This window comes from Ursus arctos, unplaced genomic scaffold (genome assembly GCF_023065955.2).
Source record: "Ursus arctos isolate Adak ecotype North America unplaced genomic scaffold, UrsArc2.0 scaffold_10, whole genome shotgun sequence".
Taxonomy (NCBI): domain Eukaryota; kingdom Metazoa; phylum Chordata; class Mammalia; order Carnivora; family Ursidae; genus Ursus; species Ursus arctos.
Genome location: NW_026622764.1, coordinates 42279778 through 42289684, shown reverse-complemented (window position 1 = coordinate 42289684; position 9907 = coordinate 42279778).

Sequence of the window (9907 nt, the reverse complement as noted above, 5' to 3'; positions counted from 1 at the left end):
AGGGAAGAGGGAAAAAAGAGAAGCAAACCATAAGAGACTCTCAACTATAGAGAACAAACTGAGGGTAGGGTTGCTGGAGGGGAAGTGGGTGAGGGGAACGGCTAGATGGGTAGTGGGTATTAAGGGAGGCACTTGTGATGAGCCCTGGGAGTGGTAAGTGATGAATCACTAAATTCTACTTTTGAAGCCAATATTACACTATATGTCAACTAACTAGAATTTAAGTAAAAATTTGAAAAAAATGTGGTGCTGAAACATATTTGCTAATACTCAAAATTCATTCTTCCAAAGAAATTAGACTGGTAGTGTGAGATTACTTTTTTAAATGATAAATAAAACTATCTCATATTGTATTAAGATTTAACATCTTTCTTTTAAATTTGTAAATGGGACAAATCATTTTTCAAAAATAACTGTTAAAATTGCCAGACCTATAAATAGAAGACATAAAATTAATGTAAAAACTGAGGGAAAGTGAGTTTTTAAAATTTTTAATGTAAAGGTATTAAACATTAGCTTAGTTTTTCTAACTGAAGAAAAATCTGTAAATGCAAAACAATTTATCCTTGAGTTATCAAAAGTCCTAAATTTTAAAAGACCATTATATGAAAGCACCTAACATTACCTGATGAGAATGCCTGCAAATTCTAAGTGCTTTTTTTTTCTGTTAAGAAGAAAGAAACCCAATCTTTTGAAAACTGAGATGAAATTCTGGATTTTTTAAATGATTAAAAATCATAATTCAAGTGATAAAATATAAAAGTAATTATTAAGTTACATTATATCATTACATATTCATATGAGAGTTTATAATATGAAATGTGTAAATATATAACATTATTTTGTCATTTTATGCTAGCTTTTAAAAAGTCTCTAAATTCTAGAATGTTTTAAGTAAAATATAGTGCTCATAAAAAAATGTTAGGATTGAGCCATATATTATTTCATTTATTAGAAGTAAGATTTTAGTGCCGTCAAGGTCTTGTGCATGAGTCAACTAACTCTGACTTAGAGCTGCATTCCAAGCCACAGATAGCCTTTTGCAAATACAGTCTATTCAGTTGTCTTCATACTAGATTATAGATGATTTGAGTATAAGAGCCAATATTTAATCCCTTTGGTGTTCCAGTCAAGAGGGAACCAGATATGAAACTGGTTTCTTGAATGAAAATCTGTGTAATACATATTGTATTTATTGAAACTTAGGTGTCATTGATTATAACATGTAGAGCTAAGACAGCAAAAACAGTGCCAATTCCAAGTGTGAAATCCATCTCTATTTTGGAGATGATAAATGTACAAAATTTTGCCTCTTAGAATTCATGAGATACGATACTGCCACCTTTACTATCGATTCTGGAATCCTCCATGGAGCTTTAAAAGAAATGCCCATGGTCTCGAGCCTTGGTCCTCTTGCTTAAGCTCTTGAATTCAGCCAAACCATAATCAGTACCTTTCAGGACTGGAGTAAAAATATTCACAGACTTTGATCCCTTGTGTAACTTAATCTACAAGTAAACCCTGAGTGTTTCGAGTATCTTCTTCTCCCAAATTCCCAGCTCCTATTCTCTATGGGACTATCAGGAGTAATTTTGTTCATCTTAAACCCACCATTTTGTATTTTCATGGTCTACATTCTAGATGCATGCCTCTTCAATCATCTGTTCAACTCATATTGTCTTTTCTTTTGAGCCAGTTTCCCACTCCATCTGTCTCCTAGTTTTTTAACTTGCCTGACCCAAACTCTATTGTGTTTGTGGCAGGTAACATATTTTACTGTTTATATGTTCACATGGTGAAAATGTAACTGTATTTTTCTATAACTCAATTTAACTTTTATTTTAAACATCACTCCACTCAGTAATGGAAAACTTAATCTTGCCAATCAAAGTAAATTTAGTCAAACTTGTTATTTATGTTTAATATGGATTTATAATACAATCATGTTAAAATTTAAATGTACTTCCTTACCCTCCCATAATGAGGAAAATTATAAGTCCTTCTATGCACACCTGTTGCTAGAGGGTCATTGTGGACATAGGACTCTGTAGATTCTTCAGGATATAAAATAGAGCTGAGGTCTTATGCTTGGGCATAAGAATGGTGAGCTGAATGACATTAAAATATATTATTCCATTTCCAATTTGCCTTCTGCTGCTAATGACCCACTAATACATGAGCTATAGCTTCATAGAATTTCCAGTGGGGATGGTCCAGGCTGTACTGGGAAAACCATTTCATGGCAGGCCCAATAGCTCTCTCGCAGTGACCTTCTGTATGTTGTTTGGAGACAGAGCGTTCAGGTTCCAGACAGCATGAGTGATTGCTAGACATCAGAAGCCTTCAAATACTGTACATTTCCTTAATGAGAGTTCTCGTCTCCAGCACCAGGTTTTTTTGTTTCCTTAAGTCCTGACACTCTCTGGGTTACTTCATCATCCAGGTAGTTGATCCAGGCACTACTGTAGTATTGGGGTATTGCCTTCTATCCAGTGACCCTCTTACCCGCACTGTGTAAGCCTCCACCTGCCCTGGGCACACTTTGGACGATGCATTTGGCCAGAACTGCTCCACTTCTAAAATAAGAAATACATTGTTTTGTCTGACCACAACCTTCTAATCTACTCTTTTAGTTTAAATAACTCAATTCGTCCACCTTATTATGTATTCTTAACCTATGGCGTCTTCTGCTTTCTCTGTCTCAGCTCTCTCATCAGAATTGCTTAATGTCTTTCTTAGGTTTTAGTGTTATGTCTACTTCAACCACCCTAGTATCTTCTAGTATCTTCATCTCCTTTGCCCCATTTTTTCTTGTCATCACTCCTATCTCTTAAAATCTGTCTCGGTTGAGATTCCTAGGTCCCCTTTCTCCATGCTGGTGTCTGTGTACATGAAGAGGGATTTAGAAGATCACAATATCATGCCAATTCATGATAAAGCATCCATTGCTGTCCTTTCCATAATTAGCTCCTTTTTCTTTTCCGAAAGTAGTTATTTCAGACATCCTCCACTCTCCACAAACTTCTAACTCTCCCATCTCCCCTTAATTCTCAACAGATGATTTCATCTTTCTACTTCTTTGTACTTCACAGAGAGAATAGGTAATTACTCCTTTAAGTTCCTTCAACCAACTTATAATTTCACCCATTCTACAATTTCACCCATCTTTGGCCTCTACCTCTTCTTTGGATAACATGCTCTCCTGAATTATCTTTGACTTGAGCTCCTGATTCTTCTCTATTTTCTCCTTCTACATCTCCCTTCATATTAATTCCACTGCATCCGATGTTTTTCACAGGAGGCAGGAAGAAAGAAAACCTCCAATCATATACTGCTCTTTGACTTTGCCTTCTATTTCCCCTCTCTCTCAAAGCCACATTCCTTGAAGGGAATTGTCTGCCCCTAGTTTCTGACCGCTCTAAAGTCTGCAATTTTGTCTTCCCTCACACCATGCATTGACACTCCCCTTGTCAAGGCCACAGTGACCTCTTTGCTGCTAAGTCAAATCTAGCATTTTAGAATATACAATTATTTTCACCTGCCTGCTTTTCTTTTAGTATTATTTCAACCTCATAGTATTATCTACATTTTCTGAATAAGAAACTGATACTCTGAAAGCTAATTTGGTCAACATCACAAACATAGCTGTAGCTGGCAAAAGTTGAGCTTGAATCAAGGGCTTCTGACTCAGGATCCTGTATTTTGCAACTATAAAATAAAGTGAATCAATTATATTCTCATATTCGTTATTCCATAGATATTTACAATTTATTTTTTACTTAATATCCTATATTCCCATGGCCTACATTGATAGCAGATGCCGCAGCATCTGAAGTTATTAATAATTTAGTTGACCCAGAAATTTCAGGGAAAAGGGGAAGCTAATGAGAACAGTTTTGCCTCATGAATTTCTGAGCAAACATAAAGACACTGAACATGTTAGAGACAGACTATTCCTCCTATGTAAATTGACTCAAGCAAAAATCTAAAAAAAACAAAAACAAAACAGTGAAAGAGTAAAATCTCACCCATTGTAAGAAACTAGATTGGGCTTAAAAACCAAATATTGAATGAAAGATCTCTGATCTGATTGGGAAAAAAATGTCCTATCTTTTCTTTTTTTCTTTATAAATCTCTTTCCATTGAGAAACTTCTATTTTGGTGATAAGAAAATCATGCAGAATAGTTATAATCCACAAGAATTTTCCGTGCATTGCTATCGTATTGGTCTGTGTGAAATGCCCCGTAAGCAGAAGAAAATAAGCTCTCAAGAGCAGGCTTTTCAGAAAAAATGGCACTCGAGCTAAGACTTAATGGATTGCAGATGTTTTTTCAGGTGGATAAGAGAGGAAAGGCATCTAAGCAGAGGGACCAGCATGTGCAAAATGCAGAAACATAGATGTCCTGTTGTGTTTAGAGAACTACAACCAGTTGTCCCAATGAAGTATTAGTCAAGGCTTTAAAAAATATAATTACCAGGGTGACGATTCAAAATAGTTTGGAGGACTAAAATCAGCAGTGTGGGTTTATTGTTCACACAGTGGAAAGTCTCCAGAGTGGCTGGTTGCAAGCACAGATGGATGGGAGGATTTAAAAGATGCCATCAGTTTTCTGTTCTGTTTCCCTCTCCTGTCTTTCTCCCTTTCCTTCCTCCCTCCCTCCCTCTCCCTCCTTCCCTTCTGTGTTAGCCTGATCCTCATACAGGCTCTTACCACAGAGAAATCAAAACTGCTACCAGCAGTGCTAAGCTAAACGCATTCCCATATTCCTGGATCACAAAGTGTGTATTCATTTTATGACTACTGTCCTGTGCATGAATGCAAATTGCTTGATAATGTGTCCCCTACTGGCCTGTCCCACTTTATTTTCTATTGTCTACCCCTATTTCATTTATACATGGACCAGGTTAAGGAAGCCAGTTCTAGATGAATAGGGAGCCTTTGTCAGGGGTGTAATAAATTCATATGTGAGAAAAACAAGATGACTCTAGTAATTTTAGAGATAATACAGGGAGACAAAAAAATCACTATGGCATTTGTGACAATTCAGACAATTATTGTCTTTACTATGTTTATGTCATAATCTAACCAATTATATATTCATGTAAATATAGGGTATTTTCATTACTATTAAACTCTGCAAAATGTGTGCTCATACACCCAAGTTCGAAGCTATTTTCTTTGGTTATCTTTTTAGAAGCGGAGTGCAAAGGAGAAAAAAAATGCGCAATTTAGAATGTATACATATTGGCCAATAGCCTTCCACAAAATAATTCCCATTTTTTTACTTGCATCCGCAATCTACTTGTTTGAATTTTCCAGCAGCATAGACTCCTTGAAATCATGTACCTTTGCAATTGTCAATATGATATTACAATTCTATTAGAAGAGAATTTCTTTGTGTGTATTTTCACAAAGTAGTGAAAATCTGTCTGTAATTATCTTTATGTGTCCATTTATGGTTTGGTTAGTAAAAGGTGAAAGAGATGGTTGTCTTAGCACGTTTACTGTCTGGTGACTTAATTTTTTTTTTTTAAGATTTTATTTATTTATTTGACACAGAGAGAGGCAGCCAGCGAGAGAGGGAACACAAGCAGGGGGAGTGGGAGAGGAAGAAGCAGGCTCATAGCGGAGGAGCCTGATGTGGGGCTCGATCCCAGAACGCCGGGATCACGTCCCGAGCCGAAGGCAGACGCTCAACGACTGAGCCATCCAGGAGCCCCTTAATTTTTAATCATAAATATGCCAGTGTATCCACCTCAAGCGTATGACAGGTGTGAGAAGGAATTGACAAATCCAACATTTTTACAAAAACAATAGGTTAGCAGTGCAGATTAGAGAGAAAGGAGCCAAATGAAGATGGCATATATTACTGGCACCGTGTCTCAGATGGAAGGGCCAGGAAAACAAATGAGAGAACCATTTGGATGTAATTAGGAAGCAGGAGGCAGGAAAAAGAAAGAAGAGTCTTGTAAACTAAGGAGCAGATGATGCCTCTATAGCCAAACTCCCCAAATCTTTCAGCTCGCCTTTCCTGCTCGTTCTGCTATAACAATGTATGTGGACTCTCACTGAAATGTACTCAGCCTTGAGATTATTAATAATTTTGAAACTGAAACCAGCTGCATACAAAATACTATAGGCCAAATGCTTCAATTGATTCTCCTGGCTTTATGCATCCCCTAGTAAGACATTTATCTCATTAAATTGCAGTTTTATTTTCAGTGTCCTTAACTAAACTCTGAGCTCCAAAGTTCCGATAGTACATGTGAAGAGTATCTCTGTACGTGCCGCATCCTAGATGCTTAATGAGAGTTTTCAGTAAATTAATTTATGAGTCAATTTTCATATGTCTTCATGGGTTTCCCTCCCAACCCCCATTCAAAGCAACTGAAACTCAGCATAAAACCCACCACCTTTTTAGGTTATTTGTCCATTTCAACCAAATATTTAGTGCTAGGTCCTGAGGATTTGAAAATTGGCCTTGGAAATTTCTGTGCCCTTGATGTGTCATACTTTAAATAAGGTGGGGTGGGCAAAAGGGAAGTAAAAAGGAACTAATATTTAAACTGTGTACAAGACCTAGTGTTCTGCACTTACATGCATTATGTCCAATCCTCAGAACAAGATCACGGGCATCCTCCTGTGCGCACTTGGGGAACACGGGGCTCGTAGATACTTATGAAATGTCCTTAAGGTTTTAATACCGGCAGTTGGAAGATCCAGGATTAGTAAATGCCTATTTTCTTTACTTCGTTCAATGTTGCTGATCCTTATTTACTTTCTGGAGCTAGACAGTATTTTTCCATTTCTTTTCAGCCACACAAAATGAGAGGATGAATACTGAGCTTGTCATCAGCACCTCTTTCATTCCCAACAATTAAAATTGATAGTAATTCCATTTTTGTCGCCCTCAGATTTTCATGCCTAAAATAGATTTTCTATATTTTTCTCCTATTCTTCCTTACTAAATACCTCTAATATTGGTAGTTGAAATGGGGTTTCCAGATCCTGGAAAAGACAGCCTCCTGAATAATTACTTTTTTTTTTTTTTTGCCCCAGTGGCCATACATGAGACTTCTCTTACCCACTCCCTCGCTTTTGCATGAGCCAGAACATAAGGTCTGTACGATGATGGCGCAGATCATACCTGTTCTCCCCGCAGACCCTCCTTAGAGTAGCACTCCCAGGCGTAGCTCCTCATCTCTGCTAAATTGTCTTTTAAAGTCAAGATACGATAGTTTTCTTCTGAAGTGCATAATTATTCTAATGTATGTGTGAGGACCACATGCCATTCTTGCTTTCATTCTTTCCACAAATGTTTGTATGAGTCTCTTCTGGGTAGAAGACATTATTTAGGTTCTAGAACCACAGCTTTTTATTTTTAAGACAAAATTGCTGTGCACATCAGGCTTCTATTCCAATAACTGTCCTAGACCAAAATTTCCAGAAGGTATGAGCAGGCATACTAGTTATCATTCTAGCTACTTTGCCTGCTTTTGATGATGATGATGACAACATTCTGATGGGAAAAAAAAAAAAAAGACCTGATTCATGCTAATTTATAGGTTCAGTCTTTAGGGAGTGTTTGAAATTGCGTCTTTTTTAATAGCAGGTTTGGAGAGGATGCCAGTGATGGAATAAATCCCAAATTAGCTGGATTTTAAAGTATCAAGTAAAAATGGCAAATTACAGGAATAACGGGACAACCTGGTGATTCTCAAACTTTGTTTCACATTCAGGTCACCTGGGAGCTTTTTAAAAATCTTGATTCCCATCCTACACCCCATACCCCTTCAATCAGAAAGTTGGTGGGTGGGACCTAGGTATCAGGTGGTTGTTGGTTTTTTTTGCTTTTTGTTTTAACTCCCTGGGTTATTTCAGCATGAAATAAGCTTGAGAGCCAATGATCCAAACACATTTTTATCAACCTTTAATGTACATGCAAATCAACTGGGGACCTTATTAAATACAGATTCTGGTAATAGATCTGGGGGGGGGGTGCTAAGTTCTTCATGTCCCAGGAGCAACCAGATGTGGCTACTGCTGATGTACATAGCACATATCGAGAGGCAAGGCTCTAACCAACATGTCTCAGCTTATCAGGGCTGGAAGAGCTCTGGAGCTAGCCACTAGCCCTGCTCTGGGCAGTGGTTAACACCGTTCAGGACAGTGGGGGCATGTCAGTCTTCCGTGACAAAAACAGCTTAAAAAACTATCAGGGAAGAGATTGTGATGTCATAGGTTTTCTCACAAGTTTGAAAACCTCTCCTTCCCATCCCAAGCCTGAGCAGGAACTGCTGGGACCTACATCTGCAGGTGCTGATCTCCTTCAGGGTCTTTGGGAAATACCGTCATAGGACACGTGGCTCACGTTTACCCAACGGCCAAACCTCCAGAAGAGAAGAAGCAGCCAGGCTTTTCATCTACATGTAAAACTCAGTTCTAGAGCTTCTGCCTGTTCTAAGTGTGTTTTATAAGTGAATAACCCGACTACAAATTGTTCCACAACCTAGTGGGTGGTTAGACAGATGATGGTAGGAAAGACCTGTTCCTTTTGTGGAAGTATAACTTAAAATTGGGAAACTTTTAGAAATGAGCTATTTAGCCCCATGAGTGATCACCCCAGTTTCTTACAAAAATGTGTTCTAACTGATCACATACGGTCCCTTGTCTCTCCACCTCGATTCTTTTTTCTTAACTACGTGGAAATTCTATTCTTGGAATATGTTTTTATTTTAAAATTTTTTAATGTTTGAATTTCAAACATTTCTACATCCATGATCTTATTTGATTACCCCTATAAAGCCATGAGGTATACATGTGTATATATATATATATATATATACATATACCAGTGTCCCCAATTTTTTTCTTAGATTAGAGTTTAGAACAAAAACCCTACAATCATCAAAAATGGCTGACATACAAAATGAAAGAGAAATGTACACATTTAAGAAAGGGACCTTTTTGCCAAATGAAGGATAATGCGACGGCATTTTAACCTTTCAGTCACAGGAGTCCTGATAGGAATCCAAAATATTTGACTGTATTTGCAAAATACTATCATTCTACCAGTACAAAATGTATTCTATAATATAATCCTATTGGACTATTATGTATTGGTTATGCCAATAATAAATGCCCAATAAAACTCAGTGCACACTAAATCAATGATTCTAATGAACTTCATCTTCTGTGAATTTATTGTATAGAGTTAAGCAGCTTTTGAATAGGAAGTGGAGTTGGTAGAAAAGTAGAATAAGAATGTGTGTTTTTTTTAAAAAAAAAAAACCTCCCAAAGTGCTTGTTTTCAAAGAATTAAAGATTACAAGTCACTTCAAATGATCCATCGATTAGAGAGACTCATCCATTAGAAAGGCTCTTTTGTCTGCAATAACAAAAGAAAGATACATTTTAACATGCATCTTTTTTTAAATCAGAGCAACCTTTTACATATGCAATCATAACACATCCACCCACAGTATATCTCAATTACAAATATCAGCCATTCAGTTCATCTCATCCCAAACGGTGTGAGATGAATTCCGCAATTCTGCACTGTTCATTCCAGCTCTAGTCAACCGAGAAAATCCTTTATGGAAATAAAAACACCTCTGGTTTTCTGTTTATTTATGTAACTTCGTAAAAGTAAAATGAACATAGAGTCTAACTGGCAGGGTTTCGCTGACTGGAGCACAATAGGTTCACAATACATGATTTCATTTTCCATATATATTTTTATTGATTATTCTAAGATTTGGGTTTTTTTTTACTTAGAATTAGGTACTTAACGCTCTTGTAAAGGAAAATTCAAACATCTATTGTAAAAGTTGCCCAAAATACAACCAGATTTTGTTATATTCGGTCAACTAAACTCAGCCTTTAATGGATCTGTAATGCATTTT